The sequence below is a fragment of the Hyalella azteca genome, unplaced genomic scaffold (assembly GCF_000764305.2).
Source record: "Hyalella azteca isolate HAZT.00-mixed unplaced genomic scaffold, Hazt_2.0.2 contig11639, whole genome shotgun sequence".
Classification (NCBI taxonomy): domain Eukaryota; kingdom Metazoa; phylum Arthropoda; class Malacostraca; order Amphipoda; family Hyalellidae; genus Hyalella; species Hyalella azteca.
Window position 1 is genome coordinate 54935 of NW_025941628.1, and position 11437 is coordinate 66371.

Sequence of the window (11437 nt, forward strand, 5' to 3'; positions counted from 1 at the left end):
GAAGCTTAACATAAAATCTCAGATCATCTTGAAAACTGCTAACAGTTACAGGTATTTTTTATAACTCATTCAAGCTACATGCTTCTCGATGTTTCACTTTCTTGGTCTCAGATTTCGAATAAAATGTCAATTTGTTAACTTGGTAGAAGAAATACTTGAAAAAAGTGCGTGCCTATGTACTTGGAGGTTGAGATATAAAAAATACAATTTGTAATTGTCATCCATTTGCAATTGATTTCTTTATGATTACAAAATAAATGATATATTTTTTATGAGTCTTCCAACGATATACGCTGTCGACGTGCACAACATAAATCCAGCTGCTCTCAATTGAAGTCCACTAACAAAAGAAATCATCAGGTAAGATCGCCATACCTTCATCGAACCATAAAATTCACCGAATAGTAATATAGGGCAACATGGGGCAGCGCGCCCCCCACTTTTTTAAACTAAATTTTTGATGAAGTTTTATTTGATACGAGGTGGTTCTTTGTTTTGTTTAAAGATACAACTAATGAGGAATGTATGATGTGAATTAGACGCCTATATGTTTATTCAATTTTTAATGAAACACTATTTTGTAAAAAGTGTCAAAATGGGCCCATTGCCCCACCCCTGGGGTAATGGGCCCATGGGCTTGGGGCAAGGCGCCCACCCTTGGTCCCTTGACCACAAATGCATATTTTTCCTTTAAAAATGAAAAAGCAACACTTTACAGTTAAAAATAAGAAAATGTAATAAAAAATATGACATTCACTCATTTTTTAACAACTCAAAAAATCATATACTTAACATGAAAAAAATATACTCTTGGCTTAAAAAATCTATCACCGACGTGAAGAAAAATATTTCATTGACATACAAATATATATCCTTCACTTAAAAAATATATTCTTGCGGTAAAAAATTCGTCCTTGACATGAAAAAATGTATCCTTGACTACAAAAAATATATTTAGTTGATCAGAAAAAAACTTCGTTCCAGTTTCGTCCATAATCCAGATATTATGTGCAGAGAATTCGTACCTAATCGTGAATTCAGCCAACACCATAAAAACTCATCAACGTTTGGCTCATTGGTGTTGACTGAAATCAACTTTTGGCAAGGCAAGAGTCAATAACTCGATAAGGGATCAAATATGCATAACTAGAAACTAAACCTGCTGCCTTGAGGCAGCAAAGAAAAAAATCATGCAATATGAAGTGTAATTTGTAATTCAAAAAGCTAGTCATAGTTTGAAAAGGTCATTGAGACAAATCTAATGATGTATAACACAAGACTTCACCATGGGCGCTCTGCCCCGTGACACGCGTGGGCCCGTTTCCCCACTAGGTATCATTTCTATTTATATCGTGTCAACATTTTATTTTAAAAGCTAATAGTCTAAACTTGATCTCAAAATTATCCCTATAAATATTACTTTGAAAATATAATTCACAGTAATTTCAAAAGCTTCATCTACAGTAATCGAAAAAAATTTTATGTAGCAGCAAAAAAATTTTTATCTGGACTAAAACAGTTATTCACAAATAACTTAATAACGCAAACATTTAGCAAAACGTAAATCCGTACACTTCATCCCAGTGAAACTGTCGACCGGCGGTAGAGAACACAGACCAATATCTGTCATACTTAGCGAGAGACCCGCTATGGGCCCATGACCCGCAGTTGGCTCGCTGCCCCATGTTACCCTATAATATAATATTTCCACCGAATATAATATTTCCAAGGTGTGGAAAATTTCTGGTGCCCAGTGGCAACACATCAAGGGCGCTAGGAAAACTTAAATCGTCTGTCAGCGCCCTGCGCTATCCAAGCCCCATAATGTGCAAGTGCCTGGACAAAACGGTTGGCATGGCTTCTCCACAGTCTCGTGGCTTACCTGTTCTGAGGGGAGCTCTATTTGTATATGTGATTTGTGATTCTTAAGAGTCAAGTACGATTAATAAATAGATATATAGGCACATAATTAAGTTGAAGTAATAACTATACTTATATTCATTTCAGGTTTAAGATTTCGGGGAATACAATTTTTACGATCAAAGGATAATTCCTGTCTTTCAAATTCGCCGCATATTCGATAAGCATAAATTAAAGTGAAGTTCCTTGACATTTTTAGCGTTTAAATTCTTTGTGAGCATGCGATTTAAGAGTTCAAATGAAGTCAGAATGATATTAATTAAACTCTCGCGTGAACCCTGATGCAAGAACCACTCAGAGATGAGGCAAGTCTTGGGTAGTAAGACATTAATTAGAGAGTCAGACAACTAATTAAGACAGCAAAAAAGTATTAATATTGTTCCAGAAAGACATTATCAATTGCGATTTTTATTTAAACTGTAATTAAGTTAGTGCTAAGGTAATTTGATTCATCAGCATCACCCCAAGTTAAAACAATTCAGCCCCATTCTTAACGTTGCTTTAACAGAGAGTAAACAATTCAGCCCCATTCTTAATGATGCTTTAACCAAGAGTAAATAATAACTATTTTTGTACCTTGCCAATTGTGTGTTATCAATATTACAAGTTTAACCATCGATGTTAAGAGAACTTTCATTTCAAAACCATTGTTCACCTCATAATTTTTCATATTAGGAAAGCGTAAGCACTAAATTTTACATGTATTGTACAACGGGAATTAATAAAGTTTGAAACAGTTTCGTGATATTCTCGTGAAAATATCGGGGATATTCTTCTTCTCCGCTCGCCAGCATCATAAAACTGAAAATTTATGAGTGCGTATTATGGAATGCGAAGCTGGCATTTGATCAATCAAGAACATGCGCTTCTGATATCTTCTCACTCGATTAAAAAATTAACTCTCGATGGAAACACTGGACTAACACTGGCAAATGTGGTTCCTCGATCCTGCTTCTAGAAATTTTTGGGGGAATTTTCAGCTTCAAATCAATTTTTCAGCAGCCTTGAAATTTAAATAAATTTCTCAAACCGCATCCACAGTCGTGTTTAAATGGAAATTGCGAGACCTCTACGCACTCGGTTTACAATCCAGAAATCCATAACACATGGAAGCGGTCGCAATTTCACAACTAATATAAAATGTTGAAGATTTTACACGTATTACCTTAATCCTGTCATGGAACAAATTCAATCATCTTATCGAAATCTCGACGGCACCGCAGACATGAGTGTAAATCAGACATTAGAATTAATTTCTTCTCAGGATATATTATTTTTTATATAAAGAGCTTCTTCTTCGGCCTTCGAACTGGTGGCTTATCATCAGAGGCTGGTGGCTTATCGTCACACATGAAGGAATATTATTGCCCAGCAGGAATAATCTGTCAAAATAAAAGGCATGTTCGCACAAGTTTCCGCACATTTATCATCATGCGCACAAGTTTCCGCATAGTGAAATCGATGAGAGTGGAAGACGCATGCTCAGATTTTTTGACTTTTTAACTGAACCTGAGTTTTGAATGGGCATTACCTGATAGATATCACATCAAGATCGTGGGTGTTATCTAAAGAAATGCTTTGGGGTGAGTTTATGTCAACGAATTTTTTAGCTACACATCGATGTGGTTAAGTACTGCTAGCGTGTTCGGTACCTCGAGATATTTTTGATATTAATTATATTAATTTAAAGTGCTGTTGCAAGTAATGTTACAAGTAAAAATTTCTCTTACAATGTTGCTGAGACACGGACATTCTATTAAATTGTGATCTTATCGCTTTATTGTTGTGTTATAATTATATGTATCAGTATTGTACGTCAAACCTCCAACTCCTAATGCCTTCTTTAAAAATTGCCTTCTACTTCATTATACAAAAGATATGAGAAATTGTTTTTATTATATTTTAAATTTTCACTGTGAATAATTTCCACCCTTTCAAACGCTCAAAATGTTATGAACCATGGAAGTTGGAACATATTTATGATATCCTGCAAAGGATGCACAAATAAAATAAACAGAGAGCCGGAAATTGAAGTTGTGGGCAGCTCGATAGCGGCAGAGCGTTCACCTCTTGACTTTTATGAGCACTCAAAATTTCGGTCCAAGTGCTTGGATTTAAAGTCAAACTCTGAGCCAATAGAAAAATGCTGCATTTGTGATACGGGAAAGTATACTGTCTATTTCTTTACCAAGTTTCTGAGACATTAACTTTTGCATTAAGCTGTCGCGGTGGTGGAATCTGACGGTGGAAAGAGTACGTAAAGGTTATTACTTATTATTATCCTTATTTTTAGATAATGGCGTTAGCACATAATTGTTTATCAAGTTTTCCTTGATTCCAATTATTTCCCACCGATAATTGGATGTTCTAGTGAGCGAATATGAATTGTTGTTGCATCTGATCGTCAATATTCTCAGAGTAGTTCACCGATTCTCGCCAAGCCGTTAATAAGCACACCATAATCGAAGCGTATCAAATATACCATTAAAGGCTTTAGCACATTTATTATCTGATAATTTTAATGATCGAACGAAGGTCCCGAAGAAAATCTTAAAATGTCCGGCAGGAATGTGGCGACGCTTAAATCAAATCGAAACTTTATTGAACATATGTACCCGGACCTGAGTCTCGACCTGCCGACGTTTTAAGATGCTGTCAATGTATGCAAATTGGAGCAAACTCTGCCACTTGCCAGATCACTCGTCATCAATCCGGATTTTTGTCTCCAGACTTTGAAATAAAAAGCTGAAAATCTAGAAGATGATTACTTGGCGGCTCACGAGATAGACCAAGGATACTGGAGGCTCATAGAGGAAGACATTGAGCTGCCTTAGCCGTATTTGAGGAGACTAACTGACTTTGTCAGGACATTACTCTGTGATCTCTCGGAATTGAACGATTTTATGTCCCAAAATGAGACCCAGTATGGTTGTGACCGTGAGATTTTCCGTAGAAAAATGATGAGAGAGAGTTGCATTTCCGCCGTATTCTCTCTCATAGAAGATTTTGAAGCTACTCGAAATTTTTATATTCTAAACGAAGTCCAAGAACTTCTATTGGAAGTGTACATGCTCATTGGATTGAAATCATTTCCGGAACATTTCAGTGGCGCTAGTGAATAGACCAGCATCAGAAGCAGTCTTGCGGCGTTGGCGAATGCTTTGGACGCAGCTCGCGTGGAGCAAGCAAATGATCTGCTGAACAGCTCGGAAATACGAGACGTGAGCGCAACATTTTGGTCTCTGGCGTCTCAATATGAGGCCAGGAAATGGTCGGCGCTGGCACCTCAAAAGGAAAAATAGCTTTCACTGCGGTGGCTGCAGAATCAAATATCTCGCTGTTGTTTAACCTTTGACGAGAAGGCAATTGGAAGCTTTTTTCGTAGCCTTTTGATGGAAAACCAAGCCCTGCCGGATATTTTGCTCTGTGACGCCAGTGGGTTCTCTCAAGCGAGAAAAACTGTTGAAGAATGTGCGCGCCTTACAACTTATGTTGAAACTCTTGGCGCATAAATTGGAAGTTGCCAAGAGCAGAGCGACGGAAAAGTTATTTTGCTTAAAGCTCTTGCTTCGGCTTATGATAAAGAAAAATATGAGAGCAGTGCAACATAGGCAGTGAATGAGAACAAATAACCGATGGTCTAATATGGAGATAAAAAATTCGAAGTAAACCCTTACACAAACGAGCATGGAGACGCCGAAAAGTCAATGAAACAGAAAATCATAAATTTGATCCTCAGCTAATTCGGAGATAATATGTAAAACATTAATATTGAGGCCGCCTAAACTGACGGGATACTTTTCTGTAACAAATAAAAGTATCAGTAACGAACAGGAGCACCAGAGCGATATGCAGGAAGAATTATTTCCTTGATTCAAGAAAAATTGAACTTCGTGCATCGTCTATTGCTCGTGCATTATATGGAGTACTGTTTAATTGAAAATAATACTTGTCTCATCTCTTCAACAAACGAATCATAAAGATGAAGTACAAACTAATTGAATAGACCGCCCGTCACCCAGCACTAAACAGGATGCTGTGTTTCCAATGTCTCTTTGTATCACACAGGGAAGAAACCTTAATTGTTTCCTCTACGCTCTCCGAATGGAATGACATATTAAATAAAATACGAAGATGTATTAGCTACCTAAAATGAATCATAAAATAACAATATAATTCAGACACTTGTCGCTTGCTGTAGATGAGATGAAATTGCCGATCAATCAAATTTAAAGAAACTGGACTGAATATTTAGAAGATCATCGGTCCCATTTTTCATAAGTACTGGCATAGAAAAATGTCGTGAACAATTATTTTTTAAATGTTTTTGAGCATTCCTTAACTGCGGTGGTAAAGCCTTCCGTTTCACATGTGGATGTTTAGTCGTATTTCATTTGGAGCATGAGCGTAGGATGTCACCATTTAGGATTTTTCTTTAGATTTTAAGCTATGACCTCGTACAAAATAAATAAATTTTCCAACAAACAGAAGAGTTTAAAATTTTTTTATACATTCCTAAAAATCTGCTTTCGTAAGACCCTTTGAATAAACATTACAACATTTTAATTGAGAATCTGAATTGAATAAAGAGGTAGAGGTAACATTAGGCTTTTAGTGAATTTATTGCCTTGTTAACACTTACTTCCTTCATATCCTGGCACGACTACGGGAATAGTCTACGGAGTTTAGACCCAAAATTTCATTTACTTTGTGCTGTATCAAGATAATTGATGTTTTACCATAAATTTATTACAAGTATTTCATCCAAAATCGTTTAGGAAACTGATATAATATAAATTTGAATATAAAGATAAATTTTTATCCTTCCATCCTCAAGACTAACAAAATCTATTATTTTTGAGAGTAAAAAAATAACTTTTTTTGCCTGATTATGTTGTATGCAAATAGAATGACTGCATGTTGGGATTTCAGAACAATATCAAACCATTATAAAACAATGAGATTCACACAATTATATCACAAATTTTTATATCACTATGGAGACTGATACGTTTATGAGTTACTACTCACCGATACGAGCAGACGCTGAGCACTAAAACCTCCTGGCGTCACAACAGCCGGTGCAGCACTGCTGGTGGAGGCGACTGAGCGTCCCCTATTTATACCTTCCGGGCAAATCTGTGTACGCCTCTTAAATTCCATATGTTCCTAAGCTCCGCCTCTTCGATTTCTGGGGTACGAGTACATCGTAAGCCTATACTCTCGAGTGCCTTCATCTTTTGCCCAAATAGCCTCAGTTACTTAATGTGCTATGTAACGTTACAGGTTTTTGGCTTGACATAATCAAAATGGCTTAATTTAATCTAACCAAAATAATCGTTAGACTAAACTCCGCCCAGGTCGACATGACCTCTCGAATTATCAAAGGTCAGGCGCTGGAAGGTCGAAGGGTGACGAGTCCGTGCAATTGTATGCTCCTGCCACAGCACTAATGAGCGCTCCCGGTCTCTGCATCGCTCTAGTTTACAAGATGTTTATCAGAACTTGAAGCCGATGCTGGTAGGTACGATCTCATTAATAACTATCTAGTATACCGACTCCATTTTACTCTTTACTTTATAACGACAAATTATGCTCAAAGCTCTCGCATACTTATTTCCGCCTTGTGATAAATTGTCGAATTCGGCAATGATAGTTTTGGAGTACACTTTAGATATTTTTGACGTTATAGAACGCGTAAAATAACAATAATAATCCAGTAGTTGAGTCTTCACCCCAATATGAGCTACCTTGAAGTACTTGCTCAATTGTACCTGCTCTTGCTTGCTCGCTGTACTTGCTCAAAGATAATAAAAAATCTAATAATTCCGATTTAAATTTAAACAAATGTGTGGCGAGTAGCGCTCTAGGCTGGCGGAAGTACTGACGTTCACGGGCCGTAACTGTCAGCAGCGGCGACACCGGCGGGACGGCGGCCGCGTTCATGCGGGAGGCGCTCAGGGCGACTGAAAATTTGTACCCTCTGAGAGTCATATAAAATTATAAAAGGTATAATTAGTTAAAATTTTTTAAATAGAGGCATGAGAGGAGAAGCACTAGAAAGCTGTTGAGTGGACATATTTTTTTAGGTTATTTTGATTACTGATGCTTGAATCAGAAATTTTAGTGTTTATATTTGACATTACAATTTTATACACGGTTGGTGTTTGCAAACGCCCCATCAAGCAGGGTATTATTAAACTGTTCAACTGTCGTCACATTCATTATGTAAGCTCAACATTTGCACCTTACGCATTTTAAGTCCGAGTTACCGTCAGGAGTAAAATGTATAAAAAGCGTTTCGTGAACGCAGCTTGGAACGTTTTGAGGCCCATGTGAGGCAGTGAGGCACGAGGCACCTAAATTACTGCCACACAAATGATGGCCTCGTAGAGCAACTTTTGTGAATATTTTAAGCCTATCAAGAGACGGAGGCCTCGGCAGCCACAGCTGGCGCTGCTGAGATAGCAGCTGCCAAGGGGTGAGGGATCCCCACTCAAGTCAGGACTTGTTTTCCGCAAAAAATGTAGACCTACAGAGGTAGGTGAATTTGTAAATTGGTGAGCAAAAGGTCCTGAAAAACAAATGTATTCATATGAAAGATTTTGACATATTCTGTGTAGCTTCATTAGGATTGAACCTAAAAGCAAACGAAAATTCTAAAATTAAATGTAATATCCCTACGCACTTAAATAAATAGTATTTTACGATATTTTAATAAAAAATTGAATACCAACAAAAACAATCACTAAAATATAGTAACTTGCTAATATCTAGCAAAATTGTAGGTTAAGTAATCGTGTTAATGCAAAGAAAAAAAAGGTTACAAAAAGTTCACTGCTGCATGCGCCGTTGGCATCACATTCTGATGAGTATTTTTGACGCAATTGAAGGCCGGTTGTAACGTTGCAGAAATAGTTTTGTCCAACTGGAGACCTAAGTATTGCATTCAAAGATATTCAGCAATCATGTGCACATCAATTGTCTTTGTTACTTAGGATTGGCTCTGTTTTTTAGGGTTGCTGTGGCTGAACCCGAGCTGTGTCTAAGAGAGTACTGGATGGAATCCTAGGCCCTGAGTCAATCTGAGTAGACCTCGAATAAATCACGTTGAGATTTGAACACGGATCCTGTGTAGTGCCATCTCGTACAAATTAAATTGACCATACTGCATCCATTTATGCAATTTGTTCTCAATGACTTTTTCCCGTTTCTTAATTTGTTATTTGATTTTTGTTGCATAAATTTTTTTTCCCTTACCGAGGGACTTTGGATAATGTACCTCATACACTAAAACGAACCCGATGCAGCTCCAAGTAAAACGAAGCTCCATTGACCAACAAGCGACCGAAAAGCGAAGCACTGCAGCTCTTGTTGAGCTGAGATGGTCACGACGACTTCTGAATTTCTGTCGAATTTTGAGTCAGGATACTTGCCTTAACTTTCGGCTACGTCGAGTTCCAAACCGCGGTGACTTTAGAGAATTTCATTATGTTTAATTTCTCCAAACCATAACAATATAGCTTTTCGCAATCAGTTCATAGTAATGTCATCTCTTATTTTTAATCGACTCGTGCTGTATATATCAGTACATATTTAAATTTGAGCCATACCATTTTTAGAAAAGATTTGACCTGCATGAGCCTAAACTAGAATGCAGCGACGAGAAATTTTGATGCGGCCAATATCAGTCGTCTAAATCGGAAGCTATGGAAATGAGGATCTTCCTCGGATCGCCTATGTAATCCACATACAAATATAAAATAATGTAAGATTGTCTAATTAGGAATTACGTCGGAATGAGGAGTAATGTGACAACAAAAGCATCACTAGGAACGAAAATTTCCTCACAGTCATGTGTAGAAAATCCTTAAAATTTTAGCACTTTGAATGTTAAAATAATTTTTTGCACTTCGTTGCACCCACCGCTTGATAGACTGTCTTACAGTATTCATTAAACTGGGGATACTTCTGTTGTAAGTTTCAGTGAAACGTCATTTGCGTTGTCATTTGTGATAAAACTTGTGGCACTCGCTACAGCAGTGCTAGCCGCTTTACGTGTAGCATCTTTCAGTTTCATTGCAAGCTGCGGAGTTCGTCCGAAGGTCGGTGAATGCATCTGCGCCTACGGAACAAATAAAGCAAAAGTGCGTCAGGAGATATACGTCCGGCATCAAAAAGTGCGACGTCGCCATCAACTGAGATGAAAATTCGTGCAGCTTTAACGAGAAGCTCATAAACGGAGAGAAGGAGGCGGTTGTGTTGGGACATCGTGGCAAGAGGCAATTAAGTTGCAACTCGGCAACCAGAACTACACGACATTTATGGCGTGTACGAGTTGTTATGAAGGGAATTAGGAAATTAGAAGGCAGGAAATTACAGTGGGAATCCATATGACACTATAGAAGTGTAGTAGTAGAAAAGAAGGTAAACCATTATGAGATGAAATATTGTATTGATATTAGATTTATAGAAAAGACGAAAGAAAATTATCGGCTAACGACAAATAAATGCTTGGAAGTATAGAGCATGTTACAAAAATTAAGGTTAAGGGTTTAAGGCATAAGAGGAATTAGTAAAATTACATTGAACTAATGAATGTAGGGTACACAGTCATGACTACATTTGTATTCAACAAGCATGAGATTTATAACCAATTATAATGCTAATCAAATAAGTTAATGCATACACGTAATGAAAACTTGGAGACTCATTGTTCTAAATATGAATGTTTCTAAAATTAGAGGCATCGTTTGCTGTCTTATTTTTTTTAATAAGACTCCTCAAACTTTAAAGCGCATAGAATGATCTGAATATCTTGCCTCTAATCTGTTGACTCTCAAGTTTTCGCTCCGGTTGTTCTAGTATGAGGCTTGCCAGGATATTGCGATGTGTTCTCGCATGCCGCACCAAAAAGCTATTTTCATGCCACAGACTGTCACATAAATATACACTGAAGAAGAACTAAAAAATTGAATACAGAATGTTAAGAAGTGTGACATTTTGAACGTGAGTTGTAATTAATATCTTACCGCGACATTAGCATTGGCCGAGAACTCAACCGACAAGTGTTTTTAGCGCATTTTCTCATTTATGGGAAAAAGGCGCTATTGTGCTCGTCATGTCCGTCCGCCCGTCCGTGACTTCACGTTTTCGTCGACGAGAAAATGCGCTCTCTGACACTCACTGCAGTGAGTACCTACTGAGTTATATTTTTTAAAGTATGTTCCAGAAGACTGTTTGTTAATAACGATTATTGATAACAAATATTTAGACTGAATTTCTCTAATGATTGTTTTTGCATTCACAATGTTTTGGACTGATGAAAGGGCTGATCACCAAAACATTTATTATGAAGATATGGTAACTTTTCTTCGCTTTAAATTATTGGTTAACGCCATTTAATCAGACAAATGACCAAGTATTTAAGTCACCTGACTGATTAAAATGCGTTCTAACTTGTAAACTAACTGTAAATTGAGTGGATCAGACTTTCCGAAGTGAGGAACAGACTGCA

The 11437-nt window shown here is 37.3% G+C and overlaps 1 protein-coding gene across 2 annotated transcripts in view; it reads right to left on the reverse strand.

Annotated features, from left to right (window-relative positions):
* The window catches only part of LOC108679886, a 28169-nt gene extending 21161 nt beyond the window's left edge, over positions 1 to 7008 (reverse strand). For both annotated transcript variants that reach the window (XM_018168627.2, XM_018168628.2), the window contains exon 1: positions 6952 to 7008. The gene's annotated coding sequence lies outside the window, so the exon portion shown is untranslated. The remainder of the gene's footprint in view (positions 1 to 6951) is intronic.
* Between the last annotated feature and the right edge of the window lie 4429 nt (positions 7009 to 11437).